This window comes from Rousettus aegyptiacus, unplaced genomic scaffold (assembly GCF_014176215.1).
Source record: "Rousettus aegyptiacus isolate mRouAeg1 unplaced genomic scaffold, mRouAeg1.p scaffold_m13_p_5, whole genome shotgun sequence".
NCBI lineage: Eukaryota > Metazoa > Chordata > Mammalia > Chiroptera > Pteropodidae > Rousettus > Rousettus aegyptiacus.
In genome coordinates, this window is record NW_023416308.1 from 58528751 (window position 1) to 58540417 (window position 11667).

At 33.1% G+C, this 11667-nt stretch overlaps 1 pseudogene; it reads left to right on the forward strand.

Moving 5' to 3' along the window:
- The first annotated feature begins 1110 nt into the window (after positions 1 to 1110).
- On the forward strand, positions 1111 to 1229 carry LOC118603546 (annotated as a pseudogene).
- Positions 1230 to 11667: the final 10438 nt, after the last annotated feature.

An 11667-nucleotide genomic window follows, 5' to 3' on the forward strand; every position in this document is an offset into this window, starting at 1 on the left:
ATAAAAGGGAGGGGACTCTTTATTTCTTGGTGTGATTATTCTTAAAAATCAGGAAGGAATAGGTTATTTCTCCATCATGGAGAGAAAAGTATGTGTTCAGGACTCAGGAGATCCTTTGGAGATCTGTTTAATTGTCTCATATCCTATATGAATGCTACATGGAGACAAACCACTCGATGTAGGCAAAACTAAAAATGTCCTAGGACCTTTGGTAAGAAAGGCATGTTAGTCTAAATTCTCCTGAGAATCAGTAAGAAACAGAATGAGTAGGATGTAGGTACATCAACCCTCTATATCCCATTTATATACAATAAATATAATATATAACATAATAAAATTATGTATATGGATTGACTATAAGAAATTTTCTCATGGGATTATAAAGTCGATTAGTTCGATGATCTGTCATCTGTAAGTCAAGAAAACTATCTTTTTGGCACATAGATAAATTTATAACCTTGATTATGGTGATGATTATCTTCATATACATTAAGCTATATACATTAAATATGTACAGTTTTTTGTATTCCAATTATACCTCAGTATAGTGGTGAAAAATATTCTAAGTCCAAAGTCCTGAGAACTAGAAGCACCAATGATGTGAGTCCCAGCACCAGGGCAAGAAAAAACTCAGCTCAAGTCGTCAAGTAGAGAGTGTGAGTCCAACCCTTCTTCTGTATGTTCTATTTGGGACCTCAGTGAGATGAATGACACATGGAGGGCATTCTGTTTTTCTTGGTCCACCAATTTCAATGCTAATCTCTTCCAAAACATCCACAGAGTCACATCCAGAAATAATGTTTAACCAGATATCTGTGCATCCCTTACTTATTCAAGTAGACACATAATATTGACTCCCACAGAAGGTTTGGGTCATCCCAGCAGTGAAGTGACTACAGTTAACTAAGGGGCTTGCTGAAAGTAAACAGGATATGGAGTAGAAAATAAAAGATATAAGTTATAAATTGAGGCCGTGACCATACATAGTAGGCAGAATTCTAACACAGCCACATGTTCCTACTCCCTGATGTCCCCTTGGAGTATGGGAAAGACTGTGAACATGATGGATTTTAGTCCCATAATTATATTATAGTAAATCACAAAGGCAGAGTCTATGGCCATGCTACCCTGAACAAGTCCGATCCCATCTGACCTCAAAAGCTAAGCAGGGTCGGGCCTGGTTAGTACTTGGATGGGAGATCATCTAGGTAGACCAGGTGCTATAGGCATTAAAAATAAAAAAAAATAAGGGATTGTAAGTTGACAAGGTCCTTGCAATTTGTGAGATCAACCAAGGGTTGCCTTGCCTAAAAAAAAAAAAAAAAAAAAAAAAAAAATCGATCGATCGATCGATCACAAAGGCAGAGATATTTTTATACGTAATTAAGGTTCCATTCAGTTGTGTTTGAGGTAGTTTAAAGGGATATCATCCTGGATGATTCTGATTCAATCGGAGAAATCACCTCTTAAAAGGGTGATTGAGCTCTTTGAAATACTCCTAGCCCTGAAGAAGTCAGGCATGCTATGTTGTACGGAGGCCAAATTAGTAAGACATGTGGATGGAATCTAGGAGCAGAGTAATCTCCAGGACAACAGCCAACCAAGAAAGCAGAGACCTCAGTCTTATAATCAGATGGAACAGAAAGCTGCCAACATGCACAGAAATTTGGAAAAATACCCAGAGCTCTAGAAAGGAGTCCAGTTTGGGTGGCATATTGAGACTAGCCTTGTGAGACACTGAACAAAGAACCGAGTTATGCTATGCTCAATATCTGAATGACAGAATTGTGAAATAATAAATGAATCCTGTTTTACACCCCTAAATTTGTGGTAATTTGTTATGCAGCAATAGAGAATTAATATACAGGATAATCAGTTATGGAAATGAAGGAAGACATTTACATGTCTTCCTCGTATTTATGTCAGTTTATTTGCATGTGTGTGTATATCATCGCCCCCACTCCTATTATATAACATATGTTCATATTCTCACTAGTAAGTTGCTAGATATCAAAAACAGAGTGAATTAGCTTGAGGAAGAATAAACATTACACAACAGTGGCTAAAGTAACATGTGGGTCCTTGTGCACTCTCTTCGAAGAGAGTGTTAACATGCATTTACTTATACAAGGTATAGTAAAATCCTGTGATGTGCAGACAAAGTTTTATATTCCTTCATTTGGAACTTAAATATGGCTTCCAAATAAGGTGCGTATGAATGACAAATTGAAATAATAGACAGTAGTGAATGTTGCTAATCAACCAGTTGGAGTTGGGAATCACATTTCCCACAATCCTCTTCACTTTAAGTCTCTAGAGATAGGGTTAGCCACAGGAGAAACTAGAGTAATATATGGAAAGTAGAAGTGATGAGTAGTCACTACTTTCAAAAAGTTATAATGATAAGATATGTAGCTGGGCAGAAGCAGATTCACTCAATTCGTCCCAGTTTATCCTCTTCTCTACTCTTCATCCAGCTTATTTTTTCAACTGCTGTTTCTGCTATTAAACAGCAGCCCATGGACCACTACCAGATGCTTGAGTGCAGATCACAGAGGTTTTAACTTTATAGAGGTAACTGTTCCCATAGACATCTCTTTAAGCTTCCACTTCAGTCTCACTTGGATGATCTGACATGTTTGTTTGTCATATTTTTCTGGCAAGTTCTGAGCTGATTTCCTGTGGGCTAATTATTCACCCTTTCTCTGATGCTATAACATTTCTTGCATAACTTCTCATCCTTAGCAATGTCTGTATTTGTATAAGAATATAAATAATATAAGAAATCTCTTAATCCCATAACCATTGTAGGAACATGACTTCTCTGACTGAACCATGGCTGACTCAGAGAGTCATTAGAAGGGACTTCCTTAAATATTTATACTATTTCTTAATGAAGGAAAAAATAGAATTTCAAATTAATTAGTTGTAGGAGTTCAAAAAAAGTCTTAAAGAGATAATATTCCTTTTTAAATAGCACGAAGTGCTGCCCTGTACTATAAATATCCAAATCGTTGCTCTAATCCTTTAGTAAAATGATATCTCCCTTGAATTTGTGGTCATTTAAGAGAAAAAAGAATTGCAGTGTTAGCTGGCAGTGACATATGCACAAAGGAAAAAAAATAATGTATGATAGAGGAAATAAATACAGGAAAATGCTGCAGAAGTATTAGCCTCAAGCCAGAAGCAACAGGGAGAAACATTAGCAATCCACTACTCTTCAAAGGTCAGCCACAAAAGTTCATAAAAAGCCTTACTATATTTTACTTTGTATATAGTTATTTTTGAATATCTCATATCTTTCTAACTAAATTATCAGCTTTTGTAGTACTCAAATAAAGAATGTGCCATAGATATCTTTCTATTGGCTAAATGCTCCTCTCAACTCTCTGACTCACACGAAGTTATTAAAGGCCATAACTTGCAGAGAGTAGTTCTAGTGAATACATATTGTTTTTGTCTGGTAACATACTCATGTGGATATCCTATCCAATAGGGTCCTTCTTGGGTTATCAATCTCTTGAGTCTCCCTTTCTTGGTACAGAGATTGTGTGTGTGTGTGTGTGTGTATGTGTGTGTGTGTGTGTGTGTGAGACAGAGAGAGAGAGAGAGAGAGAGAGAGAGAGAGAGAGAGAGAGAGAGAGAGAGAGAGAGAGAGAGAGAGAGAGAGAGAGAGAGAGATGATTCTGTAATTTGGAACACTTTGCCTGCAAGTATTTGTACATAACCCTTAGTTTTTAGACTTATGTAGATCAATAAATTGCCATTTGTTTAAAATCATTTATTTATATTTTCTAATATGCACTCAAATTCTGTCCAACATAAACAGTGTTACTTAGAAATGGGAAGTCGACGTGATGGGTTCTAGAATACAGAATTAACTGAACGAATTTGGGTTGACAAGTTTGCAGGTTTTATTTGTGAATCATTATATCAGAATTCAGACTATTCTACTATCTGTAGAATATAAATTAGCCTTGAACTCTTCTTGCCTACCTGTTTTCACCTGCAAGTAAATGTTTCAAAGAAGTTTTAGGCTTCTTTTATACAAGCCATTCTAAACAAGAGAAAGAAGCAATATGATACTGCTTTTGAAAAATGGCATGTTATGCCTATAATCAAAGATATGAAATTTATTTGTAATATAATCATATCTCCACAGAACTATGGCCTTTATTTTAGGTAACATTCAGTGTGAAGAAAGAAAACAGAGAAATGCAAGACTAGGACACAAAATGAACAAAAGAAATGCTGTTTAATTCCCAAACTGGATTACATTATTGAAGTAGGGGAAATATTAGTTCTGTCATACTATTTTAGCCCACGGCCAAGTAGAATCTATTAGGCTGAATGCTTTGAACATGTACAGCACATAAAGACTTGTTTCTAAGGGACAGAAATCTTATTGTCAGTGTCCAAATTCAAGATTTGTGACTCCGCTCAATCTCTGGCTATGATTATAGCCTCTGAAATAGACAAAAACAAAGCTAGCCATAGGCTTTTCTGAGGTTTTCAAGAGCTATATTACCAGAGGAAGCCTTATAAATGGGTGATTATTAATGTTCAGTCCTTAAAGCATCCTCCAGACCTCTTTAATAGTACATTCAGTCAGTAGATAGAAATTCTGAATAGCTCCCTGAAGAGAAATCCACCCCTCTGCTTATCTCAGATTAGTTCATGGAGAACCATAGATAAGACTTCTCAATTATCCTTATAGGAAGACCTTCAGTACTTAGGAAGGAAATTCTTATTGAACCTGGCCCCCAGAATATATAGTGTATGCTAAAAATTATAAATTCCTTATATTATTTTCTTTTACCCCAATACTATTGTTCTTCCACCATTGCATATCAAATGTAGATCATAGTTAAATTCTTTAATCAATAGATTACAGAATAGTAAAAGGTATCACCACAGAAATAGAGATGCACCTTGGACTCATCTTGTTATTACTGATTATAACCTTGGAATGAGGCATCTGGTAATTAGTGATTCTGTGGTGTAGCTGGCAATCTCTTTTTCTAGTTTATGTAGGATAGTCAAATTGCAATAGTTAGAATAGGGTCTGTGTGAGTGATGAACAACAAAAGGATGTGATATTCTGAATGTTTAGCTCTATTAGAGCTATCATATCATCCTGGTGAGAGATTATACATGAAGACTGAGTCAGGCCATTATATACGTTGAGCCCTTGAATACAGCTCTATCTGAAGGCAGATGCTTCCTTGGAAAGTTCTGAGTGTTAAGCCAAGAAATTTTACTTGCTAAACATATTTTCCATTCTCATGGTTAAATATACTGTTGCATGGCTAAATTGCAAAATATTCTCAATAGAATAGAGTAGGTGTTATGGATATAACCATATATAGTGGCTTATAGACAAGGAATTTAGTGAGTACTTTATGATGCAATAGTTAGCTAAGACCTTGAGTGGTCTACTTTGGGAAAGAACCAAATGTACTTTCTGTTTACTGAAAAATCAGAAGCAATTGATATAGTCAAAGATAGATTACAATGGTTGGCCTGTCCTTAGCAACATGCTCTTTAGGGAGCTGAAGACTAATAATAGACATGTTTGCTTAGTGCCTGCTGAGTTTCTAACATCTGCAACTAAAAGTCTTGGCTAATATAACATGAACATAAACAAATTTTAATAATACGCTTCTTACTATGGAGTGTACCAGATTCTATAAGAACCCTTCATATTGCTGTACTTTTAACAAATGAATGAATCCATTGAATTCTAAATGAAGAAGTCGCTGATGAAGATATTTCTAATTTCAATAAGAAGCTTAAAAATAAATGAGAACCTCTCGCTGTGGAATGACTTAAAATGTAAATGGAGAGCCTGGATGTAGGACATCAGAGACAAGTATTACAGTATATTGGCAGCATTTAAGAAAAGGAGTTGTGAACCAAAGCCTTAGAACAATGCCTATGAGGATTTTAGCTGAGGGGAACATTTATTGTTCCTCAGAAATGTACAAAAATGTGTACTTATAGTCATCAATTAACAAGTAGAGCTTTATTTTTATACAAAAAGAAAATTTTAACCTATAGTCTGAGGAAATATGATTTATGTCCATATTTTTTACTTAAATATGTATATTGTTATATATATAGTTATATAAATATATGTACAAAAGTAGAGTCAAGACATATCATTTTAAAAATCTGTAATTTCATAGCTACTCAGCTTCTCACACCCTACTACTAGTATTACTCAATATTAGTTGAGTTCTCACTCTGTGTCAGGTGCTGTATTTTATGTACTAAAAAGTTTAATGTCTGAAAAGTTGTAAAGATTGAGTATTTTTACTATTCCTACTAGATATATAAGACTGAGACCTAAGAGTGTAAAAAATTTTGGGAAAAAAATCTTCATCAGACTCTCACTTTTGCAAAGTTTATGAGCAGAGGTACTGATAAACTTTATTTCATACTATATTTGCCTTGAAAAATAGAGATAGTATCTCCTACTGGAGCAGAGGGGCCTTGAGTTTGTTGTCTAGTATGAGAAATATAATGTCTCCCTGTGGGGAAAGCTTGGGCAGGTTGATTGCAGCTCATCATAAAAGAGTAGGGATTCCTAAAGTTTGTCTTTCTTGTCTCAGATGCCAGTCATCTGGGTGTGCTGCACGCATCTAGGCCTGCGTGTGTCTCCACCATAGTGCTGGGAAGCCTGGGAAGGCAAGGGAGGCTTGGGTAAATAGTACAGTCCTGAGGCTTATGCTGCTCACTATACCTGAGACATAAAGTCCTTCATCTTTGACCAGCAAGCTTATGCCTTCTTCTAGCATTGTGGAACAATGGCGGACTAACTTGTTAGTATGAAAGTAGGGTAAGATCCCATACCCTTCATAATTCTTATCAAGCAACATGTTTAAGACTATCCAGCTAGAGTTAGCCAGAGAGCTAAGTCTTATACCCAGAAGTAACTATCTTTGGATCCCCTTTTTATTTAATAGCTATACATTTGGTGCCTATACCAGTCATGGAGTAGTATTATAGAAATATGTTAGTTTATTAAGGTTAAACTGTATTAATAAATAATTATATTAGAACAATATATTTTTTTACTTTTACCTATAATTCCACCTCAGAACAAAGGAGAACCATAAATCAAAACTTTCAGAAAATGCTTTATAACCATTAAGAAGATATAAAACAAAGGCATAGCTTTAAAAAAGTGCTTTATTTCTAAAACAACATTTTGAGAATGCAGCTATCAATTTGGTGGTTAGCATTGTAAAGTTTCAAAAAGAGTCAAAAAGTTTTTGAGATATAAGTTGGCTAATTTAGTTAAATAATGAGTTTACTAGGAAAGGAAATGGTATCCATTATAGGTGAGAAGTCATAAATGGGGTATTTAGAAAGATTTACCTGACTAGTGCTGGCAGGCAGAGGATAAAAGAAACACATTTAATCGGTACTTCAACTTATTATTCTGTAATTTGTAGATTTTTTGCTGCATCCTGAAAGCATCTAACTGTTTACAACTAATATCCAGTTAACTATAAGCAATTAGCCTAGAGTACCGCCAAACAAGTTCCGTTCACAATCTGTCCCATGTTTTAACACTCTCCATTTATCCTCTTCCTCATTGCTTTGAGACAGACCTTTGCACAATTACAATTTCAGTGAATAATTAAGTAGTCAGTACTAATAGAATTTATTTAAGTACCTTAGTGTGAAGAACATTTTACAAAATTTGATCTAATCGTAACAGTATCTAATTATTATCTACACTTTATAAAAGAAAATTGAGGTTCTGTTATTTTACCTAAATTAGCCCAGGGCAAACAGCTTATAACTAAGAATCTAGTTTAAACTTAAATTTTCTCTTCCACAAATAATAAAAGATTTTTTTATTCTACTAAAAGAATTACCAGAAAGCATATTGCATTTAACTCCCAGTGAACTATAATTCATGTAGGTAACATGTTTGAGTAATCACTCTGTGCACAGTGCTATATATAGGGGAATACTTGGAATTAACATAGATTCTGTTGTCATGCATACATGATGCTGTGAAAGTAACACAAAACATAAACAAGTGATTACAAGGTAACAAAAGTTAATAAGAAAAAATAAACCATGGTGCTCTAATGCAAAATACATCGGGATGTATAGTGAGTTGTGTTTAGTCAAGAAAGAGCATACTGAGATGACAATATATAGGCGGAGGTCTGTAGAAACATAATAAGCCACCTTTGTGAAGGGCCTCTAAAAGAGAAATCCAGTTAACGAGGATAACACATCTAATATGCCAGTGAGATATGCTATTGAAGGGTTTGAGATACTGAGCAATAGTCAAATTTTCTGCAGAACAGATTAGAGATGCTACAGAATAGGTGAGAAGTAGAGCAGTAAGAAAATCAAGATACTTTGTTCACATAAAATACACATTATCTTATAAGCAGGAAACCATTTGCAGTGTAGAAAAGGAATTTAGGAAATTGATAAAATGAGATGCAAAAATGCAAATTAAGAGGGTATTATGGTTAGTGACAGTGAGTGGAAAATGAAGATTCAATAGACCATGGATTGGAAAAAGATTTCAAGAGATTGGGGGCGGGGCAGGGCACAAACATTGATGATAGATTTGAACTGTGAAATAAAGTAGAAGAAAAAAGAAAGCATGCTACGCCTTCTGTTTCTTGGTATAAACAGTTGACTGATTGAATTATTAAGATGATTCTTGAATAGTTGCAGTTGAGGCACATTTGCTGTTCTCTTTTTAAAAACAATACTTTTATTGTTTTTACTTAATTATTGTGATTTAATGCCAAACACAAATGTTATAAAGAAAAATATTTCACCTAAAGCAATCTGAAAAACCCTCTTCCTCAAAAAATCTAGACATGCATAAATTATAATAAACACACCATTTCATTGTATAATAAACTGGAAGTAAATAAAAATCCACAAGGAAAAATTACTGATATTAGAATGATAAGCTATGAAAGCAATACTATTTGAAGAAGATATTGTCAGAAGGATTTTTATAATTCTGCTATATATTGTTTATATAACTTGTTTTGTAAAAAGAAACAAGTTAAAACAGTGTTCATAATAAAACCTTAGAGGAATCTTACATATCCTAGAAAAAATTCTAACACATGCACTAAGCTATGAGTATAAGAATGTTTGTACTAGTAATGAAATATTTTTTAATCTAGGTGTTTGCTTTATAAATATTTTGTCTAACTGAAAATGTATACTTACACATTTTCTATAGTATTACTTTGATATTATATATCAATAAACTGAGAAATATTTGATTCAGATTTCAAAAGGCAAAAGGTAGCTTAAAAGCTGAATGAATATAATGGAGTGACATTAGTAGGAATGATGAACTGAGGTGCTCCAAAAATTATCTGAATTGTGTTTTATTCTAGAAGCTGAAAATTATCAAAGATTTGCATCAATCCACATGTGGATTATTTAAGAAAAATGGCTGAATTTCAGTAAGAATAGTTAGTTTTATGATAATTTAACATGTACTCTCTCTAGCTGCATTTAAGACTGAAAAACCAACCATCCTGAAATCACATTAAAAACCAGCCCATGGAAGCCAATGAAGAGGGAATAATGAGGTTGGAGTTTTATCAAAGACTCATTTCCAGAGAATTGTCATTATTTGACTTGTATGGTAATTCTCTGGGAGTATACACATCAAAGCTTGTCTTTATTTGACCTGACTTGGAGCTTGCTCACAGCAGTCAGCCTTTTGTGGAGGAGTTCAGAAGAGTCACTAAACAGCATACGTGAGAACAACAACAAAAAGTAATAACATCTTAGAAGAGGGGAAAAAATCTGATTTTCAGAGCTACCACATTATATTTTTTACGAAGTCCAATTTTCAATAAAATATTATAAAACATGCGAAGAAACAAAGTATGGCCACATGGGAAAAAAGAAAAAATAATTATACAGTTACTGAGAAAATTTAGCTATTAGTCTTCCTAGACAAAGACTCTAAATAAACTGTTTTAAAATGTGCAAAGATTTAAAAGAAACTATTTAAATAATCAAAAAGTACGAGAATAATGTATTACCAAAGGTAGCATAAATAAAGTGATAGCTATCCTAATAATAAAAAATAATTTCTGTAGATGAAATATCCATAAAAATAAAATAAAATAATTACTAATGTGGCTCAACTACAGTTTGGGGCACACAGAAGAAAGAAATAGTGAACTATAAGATATGAAATTAAAGTTATTCCATATTAAAAACAAAGTAAAAAGAATAAAAATAAATACAAAGATTCTCAGAGACCTATGGGCCTCTATCAAGCATATCAACATATGCATAATGGAAGGCCCAGAGACGAGAATAGAAAAGGACAGAAAGAATATTTGAGGACATGTCTGAAAAACTATTAATCTACACTTCACTAAAAGTCAACAAACTCCAAGTAGTATATTTAAAAGAGATCTGTACCAAAAACATTACAAACTCGTGAAAAACAAAGATAAAAAAAATTTTGCAAGCAACAAGAAACAACTGTAAATACATCAAGAAAATATATCAATTATAAACATATGCACTTAAAAAGAAAGCTCCAAAATAGATGAGCAAAAACTGATAGAATTAAAAAAAATAATAATAAATTCAAGAATTACATTTTAAGACTTCAATATTCCACTTTTCATAATGAATAAAATGATCAGGCAGGAGAATTACATGAAAATAGAAGGCCTAAACAACACTATAAAGCAGCTAGACCCCATAAATATCTATAGCACCTTTTCCAACAACTGAGTTCTACACACACTTCTCTAAATCATAAGGAACACTCTCCAAAATAGATCATATGTTAGGCAATGAAAATAAAAATCACCATAAAGGTAAAGTATAAATTCATACAAAGTATGTTTTTTTGCCCACAAAAGAATAAAATTAGATACCAATAACAGAAAAACATGGGAAATTCTCATACATTTCAAAATGAAACACACTCCTAAATAACCAATGGGATAAAGAAGAAATCACAAAGGAAATTTTAAAAATTTTAAGTTGAACGAACATGAAAGCACAACATACAGAAGTGTATGCGATATAGGAAAAGCAGTATCCAGAGGGAATTTTTAGCTATAAACTATTAAAAAACAAAAAACAAAAAACAAGAATATCTCAGATCAATAACCTTATCTTCTATCTTAAGAACTCAAAAAAGAATAACTTTTTAAACAGAAAGTATATAGGAAAAATGAAATAATAAATGTGTGAAAATTAATGAAACAGAAAACATTACAAAAAATTGATAACACTAAGTGTCGATTCTTTGATTAGATTAACAGATTTGATAAAACCTTTACCTAGACTGATTAATACAAAAAGAGAAAACAAATTATTAAAATAAGAAATGAAGAAAAAGACTTTACTACAACCATATGGAAATAAAGTGGGTTATAGGTTATAATATGAACAACTGTATGTCAATAAATTAGGTAGTATAAAATGAATGGACATATTCCTATAAATATACAAATTGCTGAAATTCACTCAAGGAGAAATAGAAAATCTGAATAAATCTGCGATAAAGGGATTGAATAAATAATCACAAACTAGTCACAAAGAAGCACACAGGACCAGATGACTACTCTGGTAAATTCTACCAAATGTTTAAAGTAGAAATAACAACTTTTCACAATTTTC